At 44.2% G+C, this 12,331-nt stretch overlaps 1 protein-coding gene and 1 long non-coding RNA gene across 8 annotated transcripts in view; one reads left to right on the plus strand and one right to left on the minus strand.

Annotated features, from left to right (window-relative positions):
• The window catches only part of LOC112544788 (uncharacterized), a 37,079-nt gene extending 25,163 nt beyond the window's left edge, over positions 1 to 11,916 (minus strand). For both annotated transcript variants that reach the window (XR_012905141.1, XR_003088115.2), the window contains exons 1-2: positions 11,780 to 11,916; positions 11,228 to 11,323 (exon numbers count right to left, since the gene is read on the minus strand). This is a non-coding gene — a long non-coding RNA (uncharacterized LOC112544788). The remainder of the gene's footprint in view (positions 1 to 11,227; positions 11,324 to 11,779) is intronic.
• Positions 11,917 to 11,928: 12 nt separating this feature from the next.
• HNMT (histamine N-methyltransferase) overlaps positions 11,929 to 12,331 on the plus strand; it is a 99,073-nt gene continuing 98,670 nt past the window's right edge. For 5 of the 6 annotated variants that reach the window (XM_075933307.1, XM_006117044.4, XM_006117043.4 and 2 more), the window contains exon 1: positions 11,931 to 12,078. The gene's annotated coding sequence lies outside the window, so the exon portion shown is untranslated. Of the gene's footprint in view, positions 12,079 to 12,331 lie in introns of all 6 variants that reach the window. The other variant, XM_025181642.2, reaches the window with a different exon arrangement.

The following is a 12,331-nucleotide window of genomic DNA, read 5'->3' on the forward strand; positions in this document are numbered from 1 at the left end:
GTAAAGAAAGCAGTAAAAATGATGTGCAATGAAGAATTTAAAGGGCCTAATTTTTAAAGTAATCTTGACATGGTCTTACTTTTTAGGATGCAGGAAGAAAAGAGATCCACAACTTCATCTGAAATTGCACGGGTATGATTATTTGTGAGTGCTGGAAATCTAGCTACCTCACCTACAAATGCAGATAGAAATATAAATGCAATCCTATTTGCACCTACAAAGAACGGTGTCTGCAAAACCACACACAAAAGTATTTGTGGGTAACAAAACAATTAGACTGAAATTTTAAAAAATTAGCCCAAAATCTTTCACTGATAGGTTAGAATTAAATACCAGCTCACTGCTAATCTGTTATAGGGCAAACTGTACTAGTCTAAGGAGCATGTAGTGATGAGCAGGGAGGAAAAAACTTCAGGAGCAGTCTGTGTCTGCATAGAGACACCTGCTGTGTCCAGGTGCACATCAGCTGGAACTGCATTGCCAAAATGATCCATTTTGGCTGGCTTGGGTTACATATCACTCTATTTGAATGCAGAAGTAATAAAATGGTTTTATCCTTATTATATGCATCAAGAGCTGCATAACTACTTAGCATGCCCTGACTCAGAGGAGGGTCATCTTCAACTGAACCTCACTTGCTAAGCAGAGTGCAGGGGTGCCAAATGACAGTGGCTGGGGACATGTGCACCTACCTGGACATGTGGACTCTCTCCAAAACATCCTAAACACCATTAGACCTGCCTGTTTCTAGCGTTTAGTGATAGCTGCTTAGATTTCTTTCTCGATAATCCCTAGAGCTGCCATGACTGCCGGGCAAGTGTAGGAGCTAAGCCTCAGATCTTGCGCGAGTTCAGTGAACAGAGATGGTGCTGGTTGTGAGACTTCCCGCTACTTGCTGAAATGACTGAGGGCTAAAACTTCCGAATGTGATATCATGGGAGGAGCAAGTAGAGGCAGCGAAGGAGCGGGGGCCACTGGGCCAGCGGCAGCAGCTGCAAGCCAGTTGTAGTAGGAGTAGCTGAGGCATTGCTCAATTCCTCCTGGAGTGGGAGGTGAAACCAATGACTGCACCTCTCACCACTGGGTCTTCACTAACCAAGGACTGCCAAGCAGGGCCGGCCCACAACACTTTGGCACCTGAGGTGGGGAACTCAAACGATGACCCTATGCCCCCTCGCTGCACCAGCAGCAGACACAATTTTCTACACTCTGGGTCCTAGTGGTGTCCCCCCCCCCACACACACACACAGTCTGGCACCTGAGGCGGCTGCCTCAGTTCATCTCATGGTAAGGCCAGCCCTGCTGCCAAGTGTGTGTGAGGTGCAGTGGAGGCAGAGGGGGGTGTTCCGCTAAATGGCCATTCATTCATTGGACTTTCCCCCCCACAGGGTGGGAAACTGAGGCAAAGGCCACTGCTCAACATGCTGTGGGGTCTGGTTTGCTTATGGTCCTATGTTGTTGTAATGCTCCCCAAATTAATGCTGGGTTCTCTTTTCCTTTCATTAAGAGTTATCTTTATTATACACAGACTCAATGCCGATGAGTAGGCAATACTGCCACACTTAGAGTATGTCTACACTGCGTCCAAGGAATGCATTTGCTCTTCTGCTTTATTTTGTGGAAGAGCAAACACGCTCTTTCAGGGAGCCCTGGATCCCTTGTTCTATGAGGGCTAAGGGCTCTGCCAAAAGAAGAGGCTTTTCCACCATTTGGCCCCTTCTAGACTGGGCCAAATGATGGAAAAGCCTCTTCCGGAGAAGTGATCGGAAAAAAAAATTATGCAAATTGTGGAACGTTTTCCGAAAAAAGCCTAAAGTGTAGACCTAGCCTGAGGTGCCCCAGGGTGATGTTAGGTTTTCTGAGATCACTGGGTAGGGTTGGCTCTATTTTGTATTGTTGGGAGGAATCCAGATATTAAACCTGGTCTTTGTTGCTGCCAGAAGGGTTATTCTAATACCATGTTGATCTTGGTCTTATTCAGTAAACTATCTATCTAAAATAGAATGGTGAGGACCAATTTAATAAATGAGCTGCTGGAATTAAAACAGTTGAACCCTTCTGAGAGAGTGCACATATGTACAAAACTTGGAAAATTTCCATTTTAATAAAAAGAACCTGGGAGAAGCATGATCAATAACCTGTCTGTTTTGCAATGGACATTTCAGTTGTCCTGTAAAATGAGATTTTGCTAGCCTAATACAGAACTCTTGTTATCAAGTGTGGCTTATATCAGAGTGCTTTATTAGAAGAGAGCAGAAGTAATTTTGCAAACATTAAACAGGGTCTAGTTTCTCCTTTTATCAGACTAATAGAATAAGATTAAATCAGATTGGAGGGAAGTCAAATGAACGGATCTAACTGTGGGCAGAAATGTCTGGTCTCATCTATGAATGCTTTTGAGTTTGGCAACATGCTAGAAATATCCACGTATGGCCTTTGTTCTAATGCCTTTGTTCTAAACACCATCTCTTGGAAGATCTTCATCCCTTCGTAGTGTCCTTTTTTGTTGTTGGTTTTATTAACATACTCAGGACATTGCACAAGACATCTTCTTCCTGCTTCCATAGCTCAATCTTTTCTCTGAAGCAACACAGATTTCAGTTCCTCACTGATGGGATGTTTTTCAGACTAAGTGGAAGTGTCACTTTAGCTTGATGCAAATGTCCAATGAGCTAATCCAAGACTGAGTAATTCCAAGATAAATTCACTATCACACCTCATTTTGCTTGTGATCACTCTTCCTTTTCACAGGTAACTAATAGTTGATCCCAAATGTCCTACTTGTATTCTGGCTTTTTGTTAACTGCTCAGTACTTGGATAGCACTTTTCATCTCTGAAGCACTTTACAATGTTAACTAATGAATTAATCCTCAGAACACTCCTAAAAGGTTGGTAAATAAGTTTATGCTTTTGTCCACATTTTACAAATGGGAGTAGGGAGGCATAGCAGTTAATGATAAGCCTAGGTGTACAGAGAGACTCATCATTAGAGCTCTGAGAACAATCCCAGTCACAACAACACTGTCGCAGAGTATGAGTTACTGAATCAGCAATCAGAGGTTCTTGGGCAGCTGCTGGAAAAACTGTACAGAGTGACATGAAACGTGGCCTATCTTAATAAAGGGCAATCTCTTGCATTCCAGATACCTTTTGGGAACATAGGGCTTCACCTTCTATAGTTACACATCCCCTCCCTTTCTCCGCAGGAAAAACTTACATGTTTGGAAGGGAATTACTACAGTCAAAAAAACTTTAGTTAGTATGATTTGCAGCAAAAGTCAATGTGGCACAGTTGGGAGCAACCTGCTGATGTTAGCTTCTTTCTAGTTGTGCCTTACCCAGTAATCCAATGCCCTGGTGCTCGTCCTACTTAGCTCTTACTCGGTAACTTTTCCCCTTCTACTTGTTTGCAAGCCCCAAATATACTGCATCTTGAATTTTAAAAAAAGGAATATTAAGACTCAGCAGCTGAAATTAAAAAAAAAAAAACTGGGAACATTGTCTGATCAGCTGTGTTGCTTTCATTTTCTTCTCTGACTAGAGGATTTACAATAACCCCTCAATTATTATAGCTTGACAGGCTTATTGTGAAACACATAGAACTCAGAAAAAAATTAAATAAAGCTACTTTGCAAAGGATATTGTGTAAGTGCATAGGGGAAAATATACCATTCCTCTCCCCCCCAGCAGCTGTGATAGCTGCCATTTCTTCATATTTGTACTTTTAGCAATGCAAACTTTGTTTCTGTAACAGGGTATTGTGTGTGGATTTTTTTTTCATAATTGCATATGCTTTATAAACATCAGGATTCATATAGAGGTAGAAATTTAACATTGGAATTTTTTTAATTTACAGTGTATGATAAAATACAGAATATAAAAATAAAAAATTAAGTAATGATACTGATCCTAAAATGTGGGATTTACAGTTTTCTTCATGCCTGTAATTATTTTTTCTTTCCTTTTTCTTAAGGTTAAAACAAAATTTTGGGGAATCTTTTAGCCTGTTCCCTCATGTTCATTTCAGCACCAAGCCCTATGCCTGCCTAACACCCTTCTCTGGACCAAAGGGGAGGATGTGCTGTGATGCTATAAAGATCTTCACTGGTTAATAGGTTAATAAATCTAGCATGCGCAGAAGTGATATTCAATTGCTTTTAAAAGTCTAAGAGTTATATCTACCATCCCCCAGATAAGGCAAACTGTTCATTCTCACTGAGGACTATGTCCAGGCCAAATTGCAAGCTTCAGCCACTTTTAATGGTCCTTAGTATGACCATGACTACACTACAAGATAAGTTTGAATTTACTAAGGTCAATTTTTTAGCACCCAATTTTGTAAAGTTGAAGGTGCATGTTTGCAGTGTGTGCAAGACTTCAATATAGTTAGAAATACCATGTTCCCAGTATGGTGGCTCCCATTGACTTTAGGTAGCTATCCCACACTGCCTGCGCCCCTTTGCATTCTGTGTTATGCTCTGAGGGCATGCTGGAACCCAAACTGTGCATGTTGTCAGCAGTCCTCCCACCCCCACAATGGCAAACAGTTAATTTGCACCTTTTCATCTCTTGCTAGTTATCCACGCAGATGCCATAGCAGCATAAGCATGGACCCCATTGTGTATCTTATTCATCATCAAACCTTTATGATGACGGTGTCAACCTTGGTATGCCTAATGTTGGAGTATGTCCAGAGTAGATCTAAGGTTTGTTGGAACAAGGAAGCATCTCAGCATGCCATGAACATACTTTTCTGTGAAGCATTTGAGTTGAGCAAATTGCAAATGGTGCCAGCATTTGATCCACTCCATTCTGGTGCCATGAGACAAGTACAGATCAGTGGGACCGCACTGTGATGAAGTTATGGGATTAGAAGTTTTCCGCACCCTGAAAGAATATACAAGAGTTGAAAGTCATGTCCAAACTAGTTATCACGGGGCACCATGGGACACCTCTTGGAGGTCAAGAACACCAACTTCCACAGCATTGCGTCTGCATTACCAAAAAGACAACCATGCATCATTGAATTTACTTCTCATGAAAGCAGGAATACAGAAATAGACTTTAATGGCCAAATTTTCATTGTTTAGAAAATTGACTTAATGTGGCTAAGTTCAACCTCAACTCCCAGTGTAGACTATTTTGTAACAGAAAGATTTTTTTTTAGACTCCTAAAATGTAAATGTGGCTAAAAGGTTTTTGATCAAACTTGTTAAAATAATTAATCTTGCAGTAGAGAAAACTTGGACCATTTAAACTGAAAATGTGAATATTTTGTAGTTATGAATGCTTGAACTCAAGAGTGACGTTGACACTGGGTACATTTTTTTTTTACATAATTGTCTAAATCAGCGGTTCTCAGCCACTAGTAGGACCAGCATTATACTTGCTTGGGCTCGGGGCAGAAAGCCAAAGTCCCTTTGCATAGTGCTGAATTCGGGGGGGAGGGGAGGGACTTTGAGCCCCTCCAGTTGGGGGTTGAATTTGAAGCCTGAGCAGGGTTCCTGTGGCGTGGGCCTGTTTGTTGCCCCCTAATGCTGGCCCTGGTTTTTATATGCAGAAAAATAGTTGCGCCACAGGTGGGCTGTGGAGTTTTTATAGCATGTTGGGAGGAGGAAGGGGAGCAAAAAGTAAAAGGTTGAGAACCCCTCGTCTAAATCACATAGAAGCCTAATGTCAATGAAACTTTTAACAGACACTTTAAAAATATTACCCTCTGTTTATAACCTTAAACCAGCACATGGTATAATAGTGGAAAGAAATGCTAGACTATAACCATTACTTGATAGGCTTTATAAAAGCAAAAAGTAAACAATATTGTATGGGACCATGAGCATACACGACAAATACCACAGCAAACTGCTTTTAATTTCCCTGGGGCAATATTTCTTATATTATTACTGGCAGGTTTCTTCTGTTTTTCATCTGACCTTTTATTAGCTCACTACTAGATGGCTATGTCTAACTGTATCTGCTGCAATAGTAGTTTTTGTGTGCAATGCCATGTCTAACTTGGGAGACACCGTGAATAAACTCGGTTGAGGAAGTGAGGGGAAAATAGATTGTACGGTGCGCATACAGATTTGCCATTGCTATACGGTTGTGAACTGATGTCCCTAGTGACTTAGTTTGACTATTTAAAACCCACCCACCCACATCTGGGGGCTTGGGAAAATGTTGAGTAACAATTATTTTCATTAAAAGGGAAGATGGTACTGGATTGGGTTTGGATTTCTGTCCTCCCTCTGTTCCCCTCAAGTGTGGCTGGTCAAATCTGAGATTAGTCCATGTGGGGAGGAAGACGAGAGTAGTATTCAGTCAGGACCTGGCTTAAGTCCCAATTTCACCATCACCATCTTCTACTGAAGTTCTGGGGTGCTCAGATTTGGATCACTTCTAAATAAATCATACAAAAATAAAATTAAGGGGAGAGAAAACAATGAGTCCTGAGTAAAAGTGTTGAGCCTTCCTAGTTGTAATGATTCCAGAGCTCTATGGATGGGGCGGGGGGGGTGAACCTAGGTCCGGGGGAGGCAAGACCCCAGACCCAACCCCTTCTGCTGGAGACCCTTGTCTATCACCCAGGGTCCCATGGGAGCCAAGCTCCCTCAGTGTAGGGGAAGCACCCTAGCCCACCCCACCCACCAGCAGAAAATGCACGGCTCCAGCCTTCCCACCCTGGGAGCCTAGGGAAGGAGGGTAACACAGGGCCTCAGAGGGGCTGAAGCCTGGGCAACTTTGGGAGACAAGGGACCAGGCTGAAGGGGAGGGTTGGGAGCACAGGATGGAAAGGCCAGCATGGAAATTTGGGAAGGCATTGCCTTCCTCTACCTTCGATACCTACCACCCATGGCATGGAGGGGGCTCTGCCTGTACTGCTTCTGAATTGTGGATGATTTTATGAGATTATGGTGCCAAGAATCACTTCTGTGGATCCCCGGAATTTATGAAATTACAGTGTCAAAAATAGCTTCTGTGGATCCCCAGGAATTAACATTGTTGTGTCACTTCTCCGCCAGGCCAGAAGGAGATGATGGTGAGCGATTCTCCAGCATTCAATGAGTGTCTAGTCAAAGTAAAGCACCTTGTGGCAATGGGTTTGTTCTAGGTGAGAGAAGATACCTCCTCTTCTTTTCTGGAGGATTTGGGAGCAATGAAAAGGTATCAAAAGGCAGAACAAAAGAAGCAGGTGACCACCTCACCAGCATGAGTCTATACATGGATTTACTGGGGAGAGAAGATAGGTGGGGATGGAGAGCCATTTTGCACTGGATTAAGATGAAGCAGGATGCTGCAGGGCAAAGTTGCCAACCATCAGTGAATTTAAGGACAGTCCATAAAAAAGAACTAAAATTGGACCTATCTATATGTAGCTCATCAGAGCTCATGGAGGGGCTCTTTCCCATCTGGATCAGTGGGTGGCCACTCCGCCTCAGCTCACGCGTCCCTGTAGTCTAGGTCTCGGGCCTTTGTGTTCAGCCCACTTCAATGGTTAATAAGCCAGTTTAGGTAGTTAGAAGCCCAGGCCATGGTTCAGGGTGGGGCAGTATACAAACAGTCCCAAGATACACAGTGAATAGTCCAGGCGCTCAAGCAAGGCAGAGCAGCAGAAAAACAGTGAGGCCCTGGTTCAGGTGGGGTGGCAAAATAAACAGTCAATGGCCCAGCCCTGGTTCAGGGTGGTGCAGTAATACAAACAGTCACGGGATATAGTTTGTAGCCCAGGCCCTGGTTCAGGGCGGGGTGGCAAAACAAACAATGGCCCCGGTTCAGGGCAGAGCAGTAACACAGGAAAGCCCAGGCCCGGTGCAGGGCAGGGAAGCAATACAGTTAGTCCCTACAGTTAGCAGTTCACACTAATGATCGGATCTCCTTGTTCAGGTGGAGATCCGGCAAACACAGGCATTTGGCCTGAAGTGGTGGAGAGGGAGAGACTGCTAGCCCGGGATTGGGTGACAGGGGGACGCAGGCCCACCCACTCTACTGCATGCCAGCCCAGGGCCCTAACAGCAGCAGAGCAGTTTGGTGCTGTGTCAGCAGGGATCCTTCCTGCAACATGCTGACCCTGGCTCTGACCCAGCCAAACGATGGGCTAATCCCTGGGCTAGTTCCATTCTCCCCCTCTGCGCATACCTGGTTTTCCGGCAGGTCTGCTGGGGTGTTGGGGCTTGATAGCTTTGGCAGAGGTCCCAGTGGTCCAGGCCAGTCCTCAGGCTCCCAGCTGAGGAGCACAGGGCAGGCATCTGGTTCTCCTGGTGTCTGGGGCCTGACTGAGTTCCTGGGCTGGCTTTTTATAGACCTAGCCACATCTGCTGACTTCCGGTCAGATGAACACAAGGGCTCATGGAGGGCCCCCCCCCTTCCAGGTCAGTGGGCAACTACTCTTCCTCACTACACTAAAATACATAAAAATATTTAGATATCAGTTAAAATCACTGAGCTTTGCCACGGAGCTGAGATATCCTCCCCCTGCCTTGGCCCTGGTGTAAGCCCTACACCATGGTGCAGCTCCAGGAAATCTACAATTCCCAGGGCAGGGGCAGAGAGGGGAATTCACCTGCCAGGGGTTCCTGCCGACATGCTGCTGGCTGATAGGGGCTGCTCTACTCTGCCTTTGAACTCTTCTTAAGCGTCACTAGTGTCAGCACAGCTGCAACTTTTGGTGGGTGTGCATGCAGCACACACCCCTGCAGGGCCCTCCATGGTTGGAAGAAAGGAAACAAGGTACAATGAGCTGGGTGTAGTAGCCTCCCACAGGATCCCTGCTATAAATCACAGCAGGGCAGTCGTAAGAACATAAGAATAGCCATACTGAATCAGACCATCTAGCCTAGTGTCCTGTCTGCCGATACTGGCCAGTACCAAGTGCCCCAGAGGGAGGCAATGCAATAGGTAATCCTCATGTAAGCCCTCTTTCATCCATTTACAGAAAGACAAGAGGCTAGGGACACCATTTCTACCCATCCTGGCTAATAACCATTGATGGACCTAACCTCTATGAATCTAACTAGCTCTTTTTTGAACCCTGTTAAAGTCCTGGCCTTCAGCACATCCTCTGGCAAGGAGTTCCACAGGCTGACTATGCACTGAGTGAAGAAAAACTTTCTTTTGTTTGTTTTAAAGCTGTTGCCTATTAATTCAATTTAAATGTAAGAAATAAACCATTCTCTCCTATGCTGGAAGGATTATATCCTGTCAAAAATGGGACCTGGAAAAATTATTAAAGCACTGGTTGACAGTGTGCCTGATGGAATGTATGATCACAAACTGGAGAACCTGAAGGATGCTGATGTGGCTACTACGTAAGTTAAGCTAGCATAATAACAGTGTTGTTGTGATGTATGAATAAAACCACGCAATATTGTTCACTTTTGTCCTCTTGAGCCATTTTTATGTAAGATTATGTAAGATTGCGTCCCTAAAAAAGTTTGGCTTTCTTTTTTTTTTCTAGATTGTCCATTAAAATAATTTTCAGCAGTTGACAAGTTGGTTGCAGGGGCTGGGTAGGGTGGACCCTGCCTGCATGCCAAAGGAGAGATGATCCCAAGGGAGGGTGACATTGCATTTAGGATGTTGTATTGTTGTATGATCTATAGATTCTATACGGTTGGTGCTTTCTCTTGTAGAGCAGAGGCATTAGAATTGGCGCAAAAAACAGCCTATCAGCACATGCTAAGCATTCACAATGACCATATTGACCCTGAGAGAGTTCAAATGTGAACCAGAAGCATCACACCTTTCAGGGAGTGTTCTAGGAGAAAGGGAGGGTGGTTTATGTGGTGGGGAGTCTGAAGAGTCTGTGTTGGACTCAGAGAGGATAGGCAGATGCACAGCAGGTTCCAATGCTCACAGAAGGGTCTGCTGTCTGGGAGGGGGCCTATGGACCCCATTGAGGGTTCAGATGCATCATACATATAGGGGGATCCAGAGCAGAGAGGCTAGGATTCCCTTCAGAGCATCCTGGTCGGGGGCCAAGAAGAAGAACTTGCTAGGATGTGTGATAGCCATGTGTAATGATGGGCAGGGGTTCAAATGAACCGCCTTATGTAATTTTTGCCAGTACTTACGCAGGCAGATTTGTATGGAAGCATACAGGGATCTGAGTACGACTGATTGAGGCTCTGAAGATGGCATTGTAGGAGATGTCAGTAGCTTTCCTATGGTTTAATTGCGTAATATTCTGGCATGTCCAATATGTACAAGGTTATTACAGTGATGAAATACAGCATTCTGTTTGAAAAGTAGGAGCAGTATCTTATTAAAACTACTGCTCTTAATTACATTTCTGTTTAAAGGATAAAGGTCAAATTCTACAGTTACACTAATGGAAATCTGAATTACTCCAGATTTACATGTAACCCTTCTGCCAGGTAGAGCCAGCAGCAGCCAGAGCTGGGATCAATATCTAGGAGTTTCTCTCCATCCATCCAACAGAACTGGCTCAATACCGCCACCCCCCCCACCCGCCGTAACCTAGGAATCCCCACTCGCAAGCACAGAGTCTGAGTGTAGAAAAAAACCCTTTTAATAAAAAGTGAGGGAAATAACGTGGCATTAATTTGGGAAAGACCACAAACAAAGTTAATAAACAAAACCATGAGGAAAAGCTCCACCGAAAGCAGGTTGGGCAATGTCCTTTTCCATCTCAGGTTCTTAAGTCCAGCAAGTAAATGGCCCCTTCACATGCCCAACCCTTCTCTGCATCCCACTCACAGTTGCTGCCCTTTGTCAGGACAGACCCAGAGCTCAGAGGTTCATCCACAGAGTTCACTTCCCAGCCTGAGCGGGGAGGTAAAGTATCTTAGGGTATGTCTACACTAGCCACCCTAGTTTGAACTAGGGTGGCTAATGTAGTCATTCGAACTTGCAAATGAAGCCCGGGATTAAAATATCCCAGGCTTTATTTGCATGTTCCTGGGCGCCGCCATTTCCCTGCCCACGGCTAATTCAAACTACCTAGCCCGTGCCGCGTGTAGCCTAGTTCGACCTAGGGTGGCTAGTATATACATACCCTCACTCACTCTGCTGGTCACTCACCTTATGCCTGTTCACGGCTTTCTGCCACTGCCCTGCTGGCCATTCGACTCACCTTTCTGCAGCTGGCCACTCATTACACTACTGCATTGCCACCCTGTTGACTGCTCATCATGCTGCCACCGCTCTACCAGCTACTCGTCATGCCACCTCCACTTTGCTGGCCACTCGTCACAACTCTCTGCAACTGACCTGTTGGCTCTCAGTCACCATCTGCTGCCATCCAGTTCTTGGCTGTGGTTTCTGCCCATCCATCTCAAATGATTCCAGCTCCCAGTGATTTCAACTCTGAGTAAACAGGGTAGTAAAAACACAACTTTAACACAGTTAACGTAAGAAGAGAGACAGCTAATAATGCCTGTTTAGCTCTCTTCTTTGAATGAGGGGAGGGGGAGGTCAAGCTAGTCCAAGCAGGGGAAACCAGATAGATTTCATACCAGAATTACCTTCCCTCACCCCTTACCTCTATGGAGCTCTGAAAAGTCAAGCCCTTGCATTTGCAAGATTCTTTCTGCTAACTGAGCCCTTTCACTTGGAACAATGTAGCACAGTTCTACTTTTCTGTATTTCCACAAAACTACAAACATTGGTAACCATATTTTAGCTATTCCTACATTCAGTGCAAATATACCTGGTATTAGGGCACACATTAAGTTGATTACTATGAGCAAAATACCACTTCATCTGAGAAATATCTATCACATGTAAGTAAAGCAGGAGCAAACTGTAATTACATAGACACACCCAAGATTTGTCTCCCATTCCAGATAGCTGTAACGGAAGCATTACTTCAGATCCTACTTATATCCACAAATGAAACAGCAGAATTTGATTCACCATTGTAAACTGCATTAAAGGTTGTGTTGCTTCATTCCTGATCAGGAATACTGTAATGGCATTATGCCAAAACCTGATTCTATGGGTGGGGACATAAACTGCCTGTAAGAAACAAGCTGATTGAATTCAGAGTCCATTTCCTGAACATTGTAACACTCAAAGAAACTGAAAGGAGACGGCCCTCTTAAGGCACAGACTTTATACATGTAAGTACAAATACTCTCAGGAAAGGCATAGTATTTTTCATTAAAATTTTCTCAAAAGGGAAGGCTAATGTCTTCCATATTTTGGTAGCATTCAGCAATACTCAATAAACCTCAAGCAATAAATGCTTTCCTGCATTTTACAATGCATTTCCTGCATTGTTTGAGGAGTGTTTCCTTTGCTTACTGATTTCATTTGAAGAGTTTAAAAGGTTTTACTGTATGTCTCAATGAGGGTCTAATTCACACCAGTACA

Source organism: Pelodiscus sinensis, chromosome 7 (genome assembly GCF_049634645.1).
Source record: "Pelodiscus sinensis isolate JC-2024 chromosome 7, ASM4963464v1, whole genome shotgun sequence".
NCBI classification, from domain to species: Eukaryota; Metazoa; Chordata; order Testudines; family Trionychidae; genus Pelodiscus; species Pelodiscus sinensis.